A 19239-nucleotide genomic window follows, 5' to 3' on the forward strand; every position below is an offset into this window, starting at 1 on the left:
GTGCATTAGAGCATCAGAGCAGGAATATGGATTACCCGTCGAATCATCGTTCGTCGATCGTCGCATCTCCTTGTACATCTCCGAGCCGAGGTGTTTCGTTATAACGTCGCTCCGCGACGAGAGCCTCGAATGAGAAACGAATGACCTTACATTTCAGTCGTAATTTTAATAAGAGTTGCGACGAAAGGAATCGATGTGACACGATTTAGAAAGACGAAGTGATTTTCTCATAAATAGAACGCTCAAGCATAATGAGAAATGTTGCACAAAGTTCTGACATTCTAACAACCAGTTTGAGTCCTACATAATTTTGATAGTCTAACAAAATTATTTTTAAATCTGTATCTAACTAAATTTTTAAATACTTTAATAAAATTATCCTTTTCATATAAACGCTAATCTCTACTCTTATAGAGTTTAGTGATTAATATGGTTGGTTAGTATTATTATCATAATACTTACTAAATATTGCACCAATACTCTAAATAAAATAAATTTGGCAACTTATCAGGATTTTCTTAATGTATAATGTCTTTCTTTTTTCTTAGGAAAAGTGTTCTTGAGTGCTGAGGTTTCTTCTCCTTTAAATCAGCTTAGTTGATAGTTTGAGTAATTTTGACGTGGTGACGAAATGCTGAGAGGTCTAAAAATTCCGCAGCTACAAGCGGAAGGAAAATTAACTGTAAGTTGTACACGTACGACGAAACGGGCATTTATCATCGCGATGATCTCTCGCGCGATGCACATCTCGCGAAATAAAATCCTCAGGATTGCGCAGGACTCCTACACGTCGGATACCGCGTGTCTGCCGCGTAATGGCGCGATATGCGAGAGCTTAACGAGCGCGAGCAGAATTATGAGAGAAGATCTATGCTCATCATTCCCGATGAGGAAACAGCTGGCGCAATAACGTCTCAATGCGTCATTTGATGGGTGATATTTGCTTTGCTCGCACGTTGTTTATCGCACCTACGCGCGAAATTGCACAGGACGCTCGCCGGAAGACTTCCTCACGGTGGGATTCTCACCTAATTTTATGCAGTAAAGATTTCTTTGAGAAAGTTTAATCACGGAAGTGTGCCTTTTACGGTGAGAAAGCAAAAGGGTTCTTGCGAGCTAACGGCGAGCCATATCTTAAACGCTTTAATCGTCCGTAGCGTCGGAAATGCGAGGAGAAGACGCGATTTATTTTTTAATTTATACGGTTAATCATTCTTTTTCTTTTTCCCTCGTCGCACTTTACTTTTTAATTACGGTTAATCATTCTACTTCATTTTTCTTCAACGTACAAAAGAAATATAAATGGCGAAAAATGGCAAAAGTTCTATCAATACTTGATTAAGATTAAGAGCAAAGTAAGAAATTTCACAAAATAAATCTTAACTCCATTTCATTTTATTCATTTTAATTCCACATCCTTATTTTCAGCAAGATATTAAGCGTACCTATATAAATAAGATAGGAGCATAAATTCTTGCATAACGCATAAGGCATAGTGCATAAGCGAATCAACTAATCAGAATTTTTCCTTTCTTCTCATTCCATGGAAAAGAAGAATTTTGATTGGTTGATTTCCTTATGCGTTATGCAAAAGTCTGTGCTGCGGTAACACTTCAAGCCTGTTACACATGAAATGCATAACAGAGCATAAGCATAACATAAAACTGTTGAACCAATGAACATTTAGCATAATGTCGCCATATTGATTTACATAAGATGCTTATTGGTTCAGCGGTTTTATGTTATGCTTATGTTATGCTCTGTTATGCATTTCATGTGCGACAGGCTGTAGAGTCTTTTATTTTATGGAAAGGAAGGAAATGGAGGACGTTGATTGGTTCATTTCCTTATGCATTACGCGTTATGCAAGACTCTGTGCTTCCACCCTTAACGCGCGAATAAACAGAATTAACATTATTAATCGCCGTCGATAGCGCGGAGGGTGAACGGAGTATAATCGAATAATTCGTCGAGAATTCGGTTTCATCCCGGAGACAAGGGAAGATGATTTGTCTCGCAAGAATGACGGATGATGGTGACGGGGCTAATTTAGGTCGTTCCGGTTACCGCAAACTTTCGTCCTTTGCCGTAGTCGTTACGCGATTCTAGAGATGTAAGCGACGGAAAAAACTAGAATTTTAGGGTATAAAAATTCGGAAAATAATGGTTTTTTTCCTTTGGCTTTGACAGTTTTTTTACTCGGATATTTTTTTTTAGCATTCCACGATTTCGACGCTGTACTATTGCTCCAGAATTTAGTTTTTGCACTTATCCGCAAGATTTCTGTGTAAAAATAATTATAAAAGTTAAAATACTGTATAATAATTAATATAGTATAATGCCGGTGGTCATAAATATACCTTACCTTTCACTATTATTTGAATGATATTTTATACTCTGTACTTCAATTTTAAAAGTTAAGTAAGTGGTCCGTAATGTCAATACAAATAATACTTTACTAGACTAATTAACTGTTTATGTTGTATACTGTGATTGTAATTATACATATTCTAAATTTAAATTAGTGAGACAATAAAATTATAAAGACAAAAGTATTAAATAGCATCGAAATAACAAGAAAAATAAATTCTATTTCTTTTACATATTATATTTAACACGAATTCTAAACGGTTTTTCATGAATTTTATATAATTTAGTCAAAAATACCGTAATTATGTAAAAATTTTTTTACATCTCTACGCGATTCTAAAGGGTTATCTTCCACCCTTTGCTCGATCGTCTTGTATCGACCTGATCCCATCTACCGCATCGAGAGACACGATCATGTCACGTGCCATGAGCAAAACTTAAGCTCATTTGCTGATGTCTGTGTATATCCTCGCAATCATGTCGCGGCGCAATAACGGTATAATGATGTGTAATAACGCTATCAGGTAATAGAGCCCCGTAATGATTATGGCTACGATCTCTTCTTTTGTTGCGCTATCGCGTAATCGAAAGGTGTTCTCGGTATCTCGCGGAGGCGCGCGAGATTATAGGAATTAAACTGTTCGCTATTACGAAACACAAATCGGGAATTATACGGGATCTACAATCGAAGTCGCAGCGGTCGTAGAATCTTAAGTCGTGGAAAATTGACCAATCATAGTCGATTATTCTTCTCATATTTGATTGTGATTGGTTAATTTTCTACGACTTAAGACTTTACGATCGCTACGACTTCTATTGTAGACCCCGCATTACTGTAAGTTTACGATTAACGCCGTGGATCATCGGAGAATCGTTATAGCGTGATCCACGCGATGCCCCGATCCACAGTGATAATTAGCATTATTTGGAGAAAGTAAAGTTTTATCTACACTGTTAGAAATGTGACCACGAGCTTCCTTTACATGTAAATGAAGCTCGTGGTTATAAACAAAATAAAAAGTAATGAATGATTTAACTGAAAATTAAGTTACAGTAGTTACTTAAATGTAATGAATGTGTACATTAAATTTTCATAAATTTTCATGAAAAATACATTAAATTTCATGTACATGTACACGAATACACTTTTCAGTTATAAATATATTAAATTTAATGTGATGTCATGAAATTAAGTTCAAATTGTGTAAATTAAAAATATATTAAATTTCATGAAATTTTTAACAGTGTATAACGTGCTCTTTGCTTCCTTTTCCTGTTTCTTTGCCTTTTTTCCCCTTTATACATTCGCGACCAGTCTCTGTTATGGACGTTTTTTATTTAGTGACAAAAGTCGATACAAACGTCATATTCTATTTCTCTTTGCATTCCATGAGTAACAAAGGCAGAACGATATTTTTGTCGACTGGTGTCACCAAATGGAAAGCGCCCTTCAGAATCTCCAGCACCACGTGACCGCCGGAGACATCAACCTCGCCGGTTGAAGTTCGGAATTCGGAGAGGGTGTCGAGTTACGGAGATTTCAACAGGAGCCAAAACACAGGGCGAGCGAGCGAACGAGTGAGCTGAGCGAGAGCTGCCACTGCCATCGAGCTCGAATTCTCTCGTCGGTACCTCGCCCTTTCCCCGCGTCTCACTCTCTCTCTCACTCTCCCTCTTTCCTTTTCCCTCCGGTGTCTTCGTCCAGCTTTTCTCTCACTTCCTCTAGTCCTCCTCCTACGCCATATCGGCGCAAACGCGACGTTATCGACCACCCGTCGAGGCACGGCCGTGCGTGTCCGGCCGCGTCTCGCTTCCGTGCTCGCGTGCGGGCGCCGCGACGCAGCCGACGTCGCATGGCACGCGTGCCCCACGTTGCGTCGCCCACGGATATGTCGCGTAACGCAGTACGCGTTGTTTAAAATTAAAACCCGCAATCGCGCTCCGATCTATTTCGACCACTACGCGCTCTTGAAATATTTTCAACGTTGTGTAACGCCTGTGTATATAAATTGCAGTACGGTGGGTAACGCGACATGCACGATGTAATATTAATGAGTAAAACACACGCATCCGAATGTTTCAATCGCTTGTAATTATTTCAATTATCAATCGTTGTTAATGTGATCGATATTCCATTCTAATTTGTTCGCAACACTGATGTAAATATTTTAACGTCACATACATGTGTTTACGTGGATCCTGTTTTGTCACGTTTAAATTTTTTAATTTTTTAATATAACCCGGGAAAATTTTGTTGGATACAAATCCAAAAATAATTTTGTTGGACTATCAAAATAATTATGTTGGAAACCAAAAAAATGAAAAATAATGTTCAAAAAATTTTTATATTCTAGCAGCCACACTCAGAGAAAAAAATCGTATCAGTAACTATAAATTTGTAGTGAAATAGCGCCTCAATTATATACATATTATTAAATTCTAATAAGAATACTAGATTAAGTGAACTAAGAAAATATAGTACATTAACTATATAAACAATTTATAAATGGTTAATATTACTATATTTTCTTAGTTCACTTAATTTACTTATTGTTGTTATTAAAGCTTTATAATACATAGTTACAAATTTGTGTACGCATTTCTTATTTATTTTTGTCTTCCAAGTTTGAAACCAACGCTGCGCCTTTTATTGTAAGCGAGTGGTTTCCTTCTTAGAAGAAACTGAACTCCGCTACGTCCCTCTGGTGACAAAGCCGCGTACTACTCGTACTGAGCGACACTAAAAATTTTTGTCTAAACTAGAAAAATGTAATTGTTATATCTATTTGCATGAAGTCCAAGTAACTACTCAATGTAGTTGAGTCACTATTTCAGTATCAATTAATAGTGCATACAATTTGTTACTATGACTATATTTTTATAATATTCAGCATATTACTTTAGTTTCTATTACTTCGTAAAACTAGTTACAGGTACTTCAATTGCAAAAGTTGCCAAATTTATAGTTGCTGGAACTATTTCGTTTTCTCTCAGTGCAGTTTAACTTTTCAACAAAATTATTTTCAGATTTGTATCCAGTAAAATTTTAGATCTTTTAGCAAAATAATTCCTCTCTAATTAAATAAGAGAAATTTTATATTCGGTCACAAAATAGATCTTAGCTTAAATATTTTTCTGTGAATTTATATACATGTCTGATTCTGCAAACTCCGCGCCGAAATCTTTTTCGGTCTTGAAACGCAATCGTGAGCAGAACCAAAATTGCGATATCACTTATTAAATTGACAAGCAATTTAATAATTTTTGATACTAAAAAGCATTTTTATAAAATAATTCTCTCCGTGTATATTCATTCGAAGAAATATCGGAAAAAAATTGATCTGATCCGATTTATTTGTACATCTTTTCGATCGTTCTAGCACTTCTAGCGCCGTTCTATATGCTGTAAGCCTTGCGAAAATTTGGCGGACTCCTGTTCATCAGCAACTCCCCCGAGCGCGAAACCGCTCGTATTTCAGACAACTCGCACGATGAGTGTACATGATATATCGAGTTTCCTCCGTTTAACGCGATACTTCATTAGCCACGGTGAAAACGTGCGACCGTCGGGTCATCAGGGGAACTCTTACGCGTTCTCAAACCGATGGATACCTTTCTCGCTTCATCCCTTCAGTAATACATGGTCGCGTACGCAGGTAGGAAAGCTCTCTGCAGTACGCGAGATGAAATTAAAAAAAAAAAACAAAGCTGAGGCACCCCTTCACTGACGCGATCGATCCGGAGCGTAAAGCTGCACGTTGCAGCGTCCTGCTGAAACGTTAGTGACATGCCTGTTATATGTATACAATTACGAAACTAATTGACTGGATAGTGCGTTATTATATCAATTTCTTCGAATTGTTATCTGGTTCCAAGCAATTAGTTTTTAACGCAATAAGTGTAGTAAACTTCAAACCGTATGTAAGAAATTGACCAATCATAGTCGATTATTCTTCTCACATTCGACTGTGATTGGCCAATATCTTACGATATAAAGCTTATACTATACTTAGACTCGGGTTTTTTCATCATCCACTTGTCGTTTAAACTTAACTCCACTTAATTTGATGATATTGTAAATTGTGTTTTCCTAGTTATGATTAATCATCAAATTAATGACTTTGTACTAGTAACTTTAAAAGTTATTCACTAAATCATCAGTTCAGTGATTAAAAATAGATTGAAAAATACAATTTTTACATTACCATTAGGTTAAATCTAACTATAAGTTAACCAGTAAATGAAAAATTAAATTTTATTTTTGTTTCTTACGTCACTGATTGTTTCATAATTAATTATCCAAATATAAATATAAACTATAAATAATAAATGCCGTAACACGTGCGTAAAACTATAATTTTTAAAAACCCGGACAACAGTTTGAAGAAATCATCAATAATAGCGCACTGACCGAACAATACGTGTGACTGGATATGTATATTTTTATTATTTCATTTAAACTTGATGCAAACAACATGAAATTCTGGACTTCAATTTTTATTTATTCGATATACGTATCATCACGCAAGTATAACGTATCAGAACGAAGTAATTCTACAAATCGATTCCGTTCTATGCAGAATTGTATTTTTATAACACTTTTAACGCTAATCCCGAGATTATTTGCGTATATTTGGAGTGCGATCAATGTCAGAACGAAAGGAGAATCAGACGGCTACGTTTGGCGTTAAATATATCATGAGAGCACGTGGCCCGTAATATCTGTTCATAAAGCTTTCAGAATTCCTCGAAACTGATATATGCAACGACGTAGCATGTTTAGAAATGAACAGCCGACTCGAAGAGAGAGGCCGAAAAACGGTTACACGTTTCGAGAAAAGCATTTCTCGTCAGGAAAAGGATTGTGCGTGCAACGAGGCCAGCGTAGAATTACAACAACTGTGGATGCAATTTCGTCTTGTCGTCTCGGAATTTGTTTCGCCTTACGTGCAATTTTTACTTACGAGCGTATACTTCGACGTGCTCGACGTGCTAACATCGCACGGGTTACGTACCACTGTAATTACGAAATGCAATTGGAAACTGGTCGATCCGTAGTGCATTCGGTGCACATCGCCAGTCCATTTTACGCGAAACGTCACAATTCGCATAGAATAAAACGTCGATTGTGTAAAACAGTAAAGTAAGATCAGATCATTTCGACACACTAGATACTATTACGAAGTAATTTTGCTGAAATATTTAAAAATTCAGCTGGATACAAATTTGAAAATAATTTTGTTGGATCGTTAAAATAATTATCAAAGAGAGAGAGAGAGAGAGAGAGAGAGAGAGAGAAAGAGAGAGAGGACGCTCAAACCGAATGCTAAAACGTTTTGATCTTCTACAGCAATCAACTTGAGCGTCCTATATTATTATTTGGACACTGCAACAAAATTATTTTTAGATTTGCATGTAGTTAAATTTTTAGCTTTTGACTAAATATTGTAATTTTATTGAACCATCAAATTATATGGAAAATTCAAGCAATCATGTAAAATAATTATGTAAAAAATTCAAGCTATTATGGTTGAATTTTCTATAATTATTTTGATGGTCCAATATAATTATTTTCAGATTTTATGTTCTCTATCTAAATTTTTAGATATTTTAACAAAAAATTGTTCTTTCGGTGAAACATTAGAATTCGGATAATATTAACGGTCACATGAAAGCAAATGACGCTCGCAACCGCACAGAGAAACCCGAGGGCGATTTTACGATAGTTAATTACGTGTTGCATCCACTCTGCTTGAACGCAGTATTAATTCCAAATCGCTTGGTTAGATATCGGTTCTAATTCTACGACGTCGAACGTACGCGCGATACGCGACCGCAATTGCGATGAAACAGTAAATTCGTTTGATTTTCCGTTAAATAAAATTCCGTGCTGTAATTCTGATATTGTTATAACGAAACAGCTGGCGAAAACAACGTTGGAATTTTATTCAATTTTCCACTAGTATATTCTAACAATAAGCACAGAGGTGCACTTTAATCAACCTCTTTTCTGCCCTGTTAAAACACAAAATTAATTGCAAAATTAATTACACCATTTTACTCAGCTTAATTAACTTGACATATTTTCGTTAGCGTTATGCAATTAATTGTTGAGTACAATGCCGCGTACGGAACTGACTTGCGAAAGATTCGCGATGCGTTCGCAGATCGCCGGAAACAATCTGTGAAAATTTTAGATTGTATCGTAATAAAAACATGTGAAACCAAACGAATATAGATGATCGTGAAACATTTCAGTGATGCTAAAATATGGAACGTTTTGCAAAGCGTAAAATGAGAGGAAAAAATCGCAATTACCATAATTTAATTATAATTTATAGTCATTTTTTGGGACAACTACATATTTAGAATTACTATGCAAATGGTATCAATTGTACTATTAATAATAATCATACACGCTGCTTGAAAATCTTTAGTTTGTTCTTAACATGTTTTTTAATTATTATTACCACATAAATAGCAACTGAATTTAAGAAAATAGTTATATTCACTATAATTGCGATTGTATTTATTAAATAAATAAAAATATTTATTTTATTTATCATTTGTATTTGTATATTTTACTATATTAATAATTGAAATTATCATAATTTATAGTGTAATTTTCTCATGTTTGAGAGAATTATAAATATATGATTATTACTGCTAATATTACAGTAGTAATAACCATAAAAATGAAGCAGCTAACCATAATTATTTTATCATACAATCATAGCCACAAATACCAAACACTTTTCTCTCAGTGTGTACTACATTCTTCGGAATAAATATCATCGTGCATGCGTCTTGTCTAACGTACCGAGTAATCAGCTCAGGACTCTCATTTTCTTATTAGTTCTTTGTTGCACTCAGACGGATATACGTAGTGCATGCATAATTTGTTCCGACATGCGAACGCACATCACGAATTATCGTGGGCGCGAAAGTGCTAATTATATGGGAATCGCATTTTGTCACGATGAAAACCAGGCCATTACGGTTACTTCCGATTCTTTGTCCGCCATGAGATAATCGAATAGGGAACTCTACTGAGTAACTGCCTATCATTTATATCGGAAACGTAATCTCATTTTCTTCTCCATTTAAATAAAGAGGTACTTTATAACTTTCATTATCGTAAAAATCCTATTTATCAAATTGCTTACATAACTTTCGATAATTGTTCACTTTAAAAGATTCAAAGGAAAAGTAATTAAATAATAAAATTAAATACAATACCGGGGCTTATAAAAATAATTAATAATTTTCGAGTAAAATTATTTTCTCATTAATTGAGACAATTTTTTCATTTTCTGATACTTTGCGGAAAAATAATTACCAGTGATAATTGCAGATTTAAGAAAAAAACTTCGCCTATCACGTAAATAACTTTTTTACAAGTTGAATAATCTTTCTGAAATACGTGAATAAATTTTTTACTCCATTTTTTATTTCATTTGTTTCGAATTGTTAGAATATTGGTAGAAATTTCTTTCCCCAGCTTGTAGCTCGTAGCGATTCATCATGGAAGATTCATGGGCATCCTGCGCTCGCAAATGGAAGCCACGATCGATCCCGTGTAGGAATAGGAAGCCGGATTGCGGAGACCTCGACGAGGAGACTTCGACGGATCCCGCGTGCACGTGGGATCCGTTGATCCGCGAGGAAAACGGGATCAGGAAGTTCTTCGCGACCGCGAGGAGTAACTAAACGTATGTTCTCAATCTCGGAGTAAGTCCCCGCGGCCTTGGAAAATCTCGAATTAATTTCCCTTCCCTTCTCACCCTCCCTTTATCGTGCTTTCTTTCCATGTGAGGAAGAAAAAAGTGCGCGTAGGAGGAAACCCCTGTGGGTAGTTGAGCTTTTAGTTAGGCGCTCTGCGGATTCGGGGAGACTTTCCCGTAAGCTCAGTAAGATCTGTAAGTTTCGTCGTAGCCTGAACTTCGCGGGTCTTCCTTTAATAGCTTTCTTATTGGATTCTCATATGATTTCCACGATTAATATTCTCTCATAATGAAAATCATCCTCAGTAAACACCCTCAGTAAACTAACAGTAATATAATGTTTAATGTCCGACTCAACAATATGTTATTAAATTTATATTAAAAAAGATCAAGAGAGGAGCAATATAAGATATAGTGTCGTTAAATCGTATAATTATCTTTATTACTAAATCAATTGGTTTCATTTTATTCGCAGTCTCTTTCAATATGTAGGTACGTTAAGTTTCAAAAACTTTTTGTATTATAGCTTCTTATTAGTTTATAATTTCAAAAACTGATAAAGAGACCAAGTATGGTCGAAACGTATTCTTTTGATTCAGCAAAATTGATTTAGATACAAAATCATACAATTTTGATAATTATACAATTTTGCGACACTACACCTTTTTTAATTTGCTTTGCAAATTAGGAGCCTGTATATATTACATTTACATTTACATAGTTGAATGGAAAATTATAATATTGGTATAAAGTTACTGTTAGTTTATGTTCACCGGGATTTATATTACGTTGAATACTGACGGACACTGAGAAGATGTAATGTTGATTTAGAGAGTATTTGGAAATTCAAGCTTTTCACTGTCTCTTTATATTTTCTTATGCAGTTCGCTTCGTCAAAAGAAAGATGCATCGATTTTGCTATCGCACAGGCGATGCCACAGGAACGTCAAACGTAAGTCGGAACTGTATGCCGCGAGCGTAGATATTATTCTGAGAGAACATGATATAAGAATCATACATCAGCGTCAGCATAAATGAAGAACGAAGCGAAATCTCTCCAACGTTGGATACGGTTGATTCGATTCCATCTTCCGTTGGCTCGAGAGTAATAAGACGGGCATCAGAGAGATACTCGTTCAACCACAAAAACACGTCAGAAATGTTCACAGCGTATTGTACATCCCTCTGTTATCTCACCTGATACTGCGATGGAGATCGATGCTACGGCTCGGTTTTGATCCGAAATCATCGGCATTGCACATAGGAGACAAATCAGCCGGCTTGGTCACACCAGCAGGTCGGTCGATGCGAATCGATCCGACTCTTTAAGCGGGTCGTAACCTCTAGTAAGTCCGGCCTTTGGGACGAGGTCGCGGTGACCCAAATTAGGAGCCTTACCTCGCCTTACCTGCGTGCGCTATGGCCGCCTCCGGTGCTCTCCTGCCTGCAATCGTTACCCCGGATTCTGCGCACTCTCATCGTTACCGTTGAGGACACCTCTCTGCGAGAACGTCGAGCTTGCACCTCGCCATACCGAATACGCTTCGTTCGGGGTCAATCCCTCGTTCCTTCACCTCCCCGTGCACGATAATAATGTTCGCATTTCAGACGTCGACGAAATAATGGCTCGGTAATATTGTATTCAAGTTTTCGTCTGTACTGTCAAAGACAGAACTTTGGATTCGAAAAGTGACTTTGGATACATACACGGAAAGAACGATTTTGCTGAAGTATCTGAACGTTTAGCTGGATACAGTATAGTTCTAATTAACTTATTGGACTATCAAAATAATTATGCGAAACGCTTAAACGATAACAATACCGCAAAAAGCTTTAACATTCCAGTAACTAGTTTAAGCGTTCCACATAATTATTTAGATGGTGATGATCCAAATATAATTATCTCTAGATCTACATTTAATTAAATTTGATACTTCAGCAAAATTATTTTTCAATGTAGGTATTTTACTCATTATTTTTATTTTATTATTATTATTATTATTATTTTAGATACGATTGTCATATTTTTCTTCTTAATGATTGATATAGTATAACAAGAGATTTTATCTTAATGTTGAACGTTAAAATATCTTATTCAATATATTGCGATTTTCACGATCAATATTCTCTTCAATGAAGATCATTGTTTATATTATGTTAAATTAGTGACAGGCACTGAAAAAATTCAACGTTTTTATTTAGAGAGTATTTACTTTTGAGGTTTTTCATTAATATTTCCTTGAAGAAAGTTACGCGATTGATGAGTTATCTCCATGTCATACATCTTCATCAGGATGAAAAAAACAACCTACTACAAGTATCTACATTTTTATAAGAAAATAAACTGTAATAAATCTAAGAAAATAACAGTTTCAATGTATCCAAAATTAACTTTCTCGATCGATACTATCAATCATTGTATGAAATTATTCATTATACCAGTAGAAAATGTGAAAAATTGCGAATTTCCTCTTCTCTTCGGAATATTACCCATACAAAATAAAATCTTTCACATTCTTTCTTTCTCCATACAAAAATTAAATCTAACAAAACTGTTGCTATTCCAACAATGTCGCAACTTAGCGCAACCGCGGCGTTTCTTCGCGAGAGTCGTCGTTCCATCGAGCCCGCGACAACGTCGCGCTGCCCTGCGTGAAAGTAACAACGGCGAACTCTTTTCTGAATTCTAACGAGTTGCGTTACGCGAGTCTGAATTTTCCCAAAGCCGTTCATCGGGTATTTAATTACCATCCGCCACAAGAGAGATTTCGAAAGTAGACCGTCGCCGCAACGCTGCGGAAGGATGTTGCTACGTGCGAACGAATTAAACAACGCCGTCTGCAAACTCTCCGTACATTACGTACACACGCAAATGTACTTCCTTTCGCCGTCTAAGGGCAGGAACTCGTGCGTGCATGCAGAGGCTCGCGAAGGTTTGTGGACCGCCGTAAGCAACCTGCGATCGATCCACCTGGCTTGCCTTGCCGCTGTCGTCCCTTCTTGCATGTACACGCCCAAACTCGGGGACGATTTTCCCAACTGCCTTCGTACAAGTCTGTCCCTTGCATTCGCGTCGCGTGATAATGGAAAAGTTTTAAATTAACTTTAGATTGTGATTTCTTAAAATACGAGCTATGTATATATATTGTAGCTACAAATTTAAATATAAAATATAAATATTATTAGGCATCAAGATCTAGCCTTGACCGTACTTGGTCTTTATTTATTTATTCAATTTACTTTCTGTTGTTACTAATTTATACCATATGGTATATCGTTGCTAGTAGGTATTTTAAGATGCTAATTAGCATTGTTATTAAATTGAATTATTTTATTTTTTGTTACTGAGAGATATATATATATATATAAGTAAATCAAATAACTAAATAAATAAGGGCTAAATATGATCGAGTCCTGTGGACTTTGATGGCTAATAATATTTATATTTTATATTTAAATTTCCAGATACTTTAGCAAAACTGTTCTTATCTATCGATTACTGTCGAACTTGAAACGCAATTATAAATTGAAGCTTAAATAATATCATAAATTAAATAATTCAATTTAATAGCAATGCTAATAAGTCTCTTAAAATACTAGCAACGATATAAATTAGTAACAATAAATCGTGCATTTTTCTTAAAAACATCCCTTTTAGCTTCTATATACCATACATGTATATAAAACTATATTTTGTACAGCACTTATTAATAATTCGATTATCTTCATATAAATAATCAATTTACTACGTAACATGTTTTCGTCAAGCTGTTTTAAAATAGTTCTTATTACTATCGTAAATAATCTTCTAAAATTATATTCTTTGTTTAAAACAGATGCTGTCTTATTCCTTTTTTTAGCTCTTAACATCCTTTCGAGCGACGTGGCAAAGGCAGCCAATCTCGTAAACCAAGCCGCTCGTCAAACCATTTCGAAAATTTCATTTCAGTCTTGTTCCTGGCCCATGTCGAGAGCATTTGATACGCACGCCAAGGACCCTTCTTCAAGGACGAAAAAGGGGCTGTCGAGACGGGATAGAATTAAAGGTTAATCCCACGGGGTATATCTACTCGATGAGAGAGAGAGAGAAAGAGGGGGGGGGGAGAGAAAGAAAGAAGAAGCAAGAGAAAGAGACGGATTCCTCTCCTCCACATGTTCATCTTCTTCTTCGGGAGAGGAGGGTTTTGTTTTTCGCTCGAGACTGGAAGATACCATAAATATTTGCGCTCTTAAGTGCTCCTAGAATATAAGAGGAAGCGTCGCGCTAAGAGAATCCTGGATCTTTCGTACAGGCTGACAAATGCTCTTTTGAGTAAAGAACGATTCTCCCGACTTAATTAGCTTCTCCGGAAATAGCAACGAAACTATCGTTGAAGTATCCTTTAGAAGGTTTCATGTGTACAACTAATTTACACCGATTTTATCTATGTTAGTACAAATTAAACCTGATCTACACACCACAATGTGTTCTTTTTTCCTGTTTCTTTCTTTTTACTTTTTACCTTTTTCCCTCTTTGTGATTGTTTTATCAACAATTGTATATCTTGTGTGTTCATTGTCTCTTTCAAAGTTCGTCAACTTTTATCTCTTTTCTTTTTTAGCACAAAAAATGAAGAGACAGGATAAGAAGAAAAAAAGACGAATAAAAAGTAGTAAAAAGCAGAAAACCGGAAGTAAAGAGCACATTATAGATTAGACTTGAGAGTGGGAGATAACCATTTACACTTGTATTTTCACACTGATGATGGCTCATAAAGCGAAGCCAAAACGTTCGTAATCACGATACTATACATTGTACTCTCTTAGAGAGATTTTATTAAAGACGCTTTGTTTTAAATAATTTTTTAATACATTATTAATTGCGCTTTGACTCTCACAGCTCTATCTTTAGTTGTTGATTGTTATTGTAAAATTTTTTTATTAGATAAACTTTTTAATTATTAATATATGTATGAAAAACGCTTTTTTTTAATGTTACGTATAAATTCACGAAGTAATACCTCCGAATCTCTGTGGAATCATCGCAGTGTTTTGCATTATTTCCTTTCAAATTATCTGCGAATTTTTGTAGGATCATTGGGGTCATTTGCCTCCGCCCTACATTATTGTTCGTCGCACGTCGCGAATCTCCCGGGTGAGATTGGCTTCGTGCATCCCTTGTTCGCGCGGAAACGATTTATCCACCGCGTATCAGATAAATCGGCAATATGCCAATTTTGCGAATGGCACTCGTTTTGCTCCGGTCGTTTATGTCTCCTGGGCTCGTTTCCATTTCGGTTCTATCATTCCTCGGAAATCGAGAAGGAAAAGAATAGAATAAAACCATAAAGACTTTTTGTTGTACAGTGTGTCTCGCGCTGAACATACTTTCGTAATTAATTCTCAAACGAAAAAACGTTCTCCAATTTTAAGTTGAAATAGAATGAACAGACGTGACGAATATCCGTGAAGCGCGGTTAACGAGCAGTAAAAGGCAAGGCGAGCAGGACAAACCGCGAGAGCGAAAACATCGAACAGGGGTTGCCGCCCTTCGAATAGGCCGCTCGCTGTCGTATCGCCGTAGCGATCCCGCAGACAATCCGTAAGGGCTTAGCACTGTTTCAACAAGGGATTACCGACGCATCCCTAAGCCGAGCGATACGCGATCCCATAGCGGACCTGCGTGTCGGGGACAAACATTTAAATTGCCAAGATTAGGCCAAGTAGCTAGCAAGTGTGATGCCATGACGCCATTCAGAAATATGCAATTGTTCGCCAACACGGGTCATCCATGTCGGGCATCTCTTTCTATTTTGGATTCATTATACGGTATATGATTTATTTAAATTAAGTCAAGTCTAATTTAATCTGTTCTATTAGTATTTAAGTTTTTTATCTCTCTGACGTTGTCCTTGCAATACACAAAAAGAACAATTTTGCTTAAAAGATTTAAAATTTTGCTAGATACAAATCTGAAAATAATTTTTGGACCATCAAGATAATTCTTAAGAATTATGAAGATAGACTGAGAAGATTAAATTATTTATAGTTTGTATAGATGCTTATTAGCATCAAATCATTAACAGCTTTCTAAGATGTTTATTTACAGCAATAATATTAAATTGCTATTAATTATTGCTTGTTTGTTAATTTAATTACTATTCTAGCTTCGGTTTAGAACTATGTTTCAGGACAAATAATCGGCGCATAGCTTAGCTTAAACTAGAAATTGTATAAATTCACAGGAAATATTATTAGACATGAAGAACTACCTTAAATATGACGTTTTATAAAATAATTATGTTAGAAAGTGATGAACAATGATGATAAAAAATTTTGATTTTTCTAGTAACCCCTCAGTTTGAGTTTCCTGAAAAATTATTTTGATAGTCCAACAAAATTATTTTCAAATCCAGCAAAATCATTTTTCTCTTGAAAAGAGAGAGAGAGAGAAGCATGGAATATTTCATATCATATAATTTATATTCATAGATATTTTTACTATTCTTTTCTCTTTTGACTGTTTTTTTCTATTTTAACTAACGTTTTCTCAATATTAAATTGAAAATGTTTCAAAAATGCGATCATTTTAATAAAATCACTACTTGTTAATTTGCATCAGAATTTTTGACAAATGAAGTCACTGACGACTATAATTTAATTGAAGCAGGATAATATCATATCTGGTGGTATGATGGCATAAGAACCGCAAGAGAGGTACAATCTTGCCGCGGGTCGTATCTTCGCGTCTTAAAGTGTGACGCATGTAGGTGCTTATCTTCTTCGAACGTGTCAAGCCAACAGCTATTTATGAAGACGCAATGCTGCTTATATTACCGTCCAGCATATACGGGATGTATCGAAAGTTGCGTACTTTCACTTAATTACAAGCCGCTTGATGAATTTTCAAGAAATTTTTCAAGAAAATAACCTCGTAAGACACTATTGTGTGACTTTTGACATAAAAGTTTCAATAATAAGTATTTTGGTAATTAAGATTACGCGATAAAATAATATTATTTGATAAAAATGCCCTTGAAATTCGCTATAGACGTAAAATTCTATAATTTATTTGCGTCTTTAAACCTTCGGTTGGCTCCACTCGAAATATTAATTCAATCAATAATTTAATTATGTACGGATTGAGAAAAAAAGTGCCGTAGTTCTCCAACACCTTGTATATTTATCTGTCGCGGTTTACGTCGCAAGATTGCGTGTCAGTAATTACGCTCAACCTCGAGCATCACCGATACTTGAGTGGCTTGAAAGCGTGAAAATGTCCTTTCAAACCCTCCAATATCACGGGGCATAAGCGATAATTTTGTTTTCTTACTCACGTTTACCTTCACGCCTTTAAATTAACGTTTGTTGCAAATAAGATACTTTGGCCTCTCTGAAAGCAATAATGATGATAGCGTTAATGGGATGTGATACCGCGATTTTCTGCTGACGCTAAATAATAACCGTGATTTTTTTTCTAAATTTGATTACTAAATAAATATTCGTAATTATTATTAACTTTATACAACTCTCGTTAGTATTGAATGATTAATTAACGAAATGTTAAGTACTATATGGGTATCTAATTGAGATCAAAGGTCTTCGGAGACAAGGGGACAAGACACGTCGCTGAAAAAAAAAGAAAAGAAAAGGTAAGAAAAAAATCGTGCAAATAGCTGCCATAAAGGTACACGAAGTACAGAAAAAAGAACATACATCCCCGTAGTATATCGATTTAGTCGAGGTTTCAACTTTATCGCCTGCTACACCGAAAGGTCCTTGAGCAAGACCTGAAATAGAGAAAAAAGAAAACGAAATATACGAAGGAAGGAAGGAAGAAAGGAAGCGTAACTAGGATCCTTTGTACCGCTTCTTGCGTGTCGACGAGAAATATTTTCTTTTTACGCGAGACGAGTTCCTTCTCCTGACGCTTGGTGGATTGTGGAGTAAAACGACCACCCTTGTTCACCCCCGCGTTTTCTCTCCTGTCCGCAGGGATTCATAAGAAAAGTTACGTACTTTAAGGCGGGGACATCCCTCTTTCGAAAAAGCGCCAGCTCAGTTTAGCTTTCGATCCACTCGTTACGGTAAACGTTCGGCTTCGCGGGATCAGCCGGTTTTTTCTTTTCGTGTATTTCCTCTCTGGGAAAAGTTTCTTTTCTTCTTGGTTGTTCAGTTTGACAGCAGTTTTCCGCGTTCTCTTATCCGCGGAAAGTGGATGTAACAAATACTTGCACAGTTTGTCGAATCGGTAGTTTTCTGTTCCGTAAACTGCTCAGAGATGTTTCCGTTGAGTTTTAATGTGAATTAAATGATTAAATAACTCACTTATCTAAATAAAAGATGTATTTATGAAATTAAACAGACTAAAAAAACGCTTTATAATTCTTTTTGAAAATATTTAAAAATGACATTTACGAGCGTAGTAAGTAACTATACTCGGTTGTTTTATTCAACATTTTAAGGTCTTTGAAAAAAGGCATCTTTAAGACAATATACTGTACAAAATATTTTTTTAAGTAAATTTGAAAAAATACTTTTATAACTTTTTTATAATTTCTTAGTTTTTTTTTATCATTCCTTGACGTTTATTTCGCGAATATCTCGAGCCATTAAATTATCTCTTCGTTCGCTGACATAAACGTCTTCCTCTGCAACAATTTTGCGAGCCAAGGAATGAAATTATATTCCTCCCAAGTTTCGGATGCTCGCAAATAGGAACGGCCGTCCGCGCAAGTGAGAGCTTACGGCCATAAAAGTTTATTGCTTCTCCTTTCCGTACTTCACTCCTTTCCCAGTCTCCTTGTAGGGATGAGACTTTGTCGGTTCCCCGCAGAAGAAGATCCCTCCTGAGTCTCGACACGCGGCCATTTGCACGTGCTCGCGATATTTCTGGATAGTATCCACCTGCTTCCATCCTATCCGCTTATTCCACCCTCTTGTATCCTTGGGGAGGATACATCTACTTTAATCGTTTTCGCGGAGAGCAACAGCGTTACTTTCGCACGCATTTAAATGTATACATATGAACTCCTCACTACTTAATGCAAATAATTACCAATCCATACAGCACAGAATTTGCAGTAATATCGCTGCAAAATCTCTGCAATATTGCAGTAATATGCAATGTTGCAGCAGTGTTGCTGCAACTTTTGTGCTGCAACTT

General features: G+C 35.9%; 1 protein-coding gene across 1 annotated transcript in view; it reads right to left on the reverse strand.

Moving 5' to 3' along the window:
* ChAT (Choline acetyltransferase) overlaps positions 1-17447 on the reverse strand; it is a 36388-nt gene extending 18941 nt beyond the window's left edge. Inside the window, exon 1 of the mRNA XM_018461725.1 lies at positions 17411-17447. The gene's annotated coding sequence lies outside the window, so the exon portion shown is untranslated. The remainder of the gene's footprint in view (positions 1-17410) is intronic.
* Between the last annotated feature and the right edge of the window lie 1792 nt (positions 17448-19239).

Source organism: Mycetomoellerius zeteki, unplaced genomic scaffold (assembly GCF_001594055.1).
Source record: "Mycetomoellerius zeteki isolate Tzet28-1 unplaced genomic scaffold, Tzet1.0 scaffold126, whole genome shotgun sequence".
In the NCBI taxonomy this organism is placed as follows: domain Eukaryota; kingdom Metazoa; phylum Arthropoda; class Insecta; order Hymenoptera; family Formicidae; genus Mycetomoellerius; species Mycetomoellerius zeteki.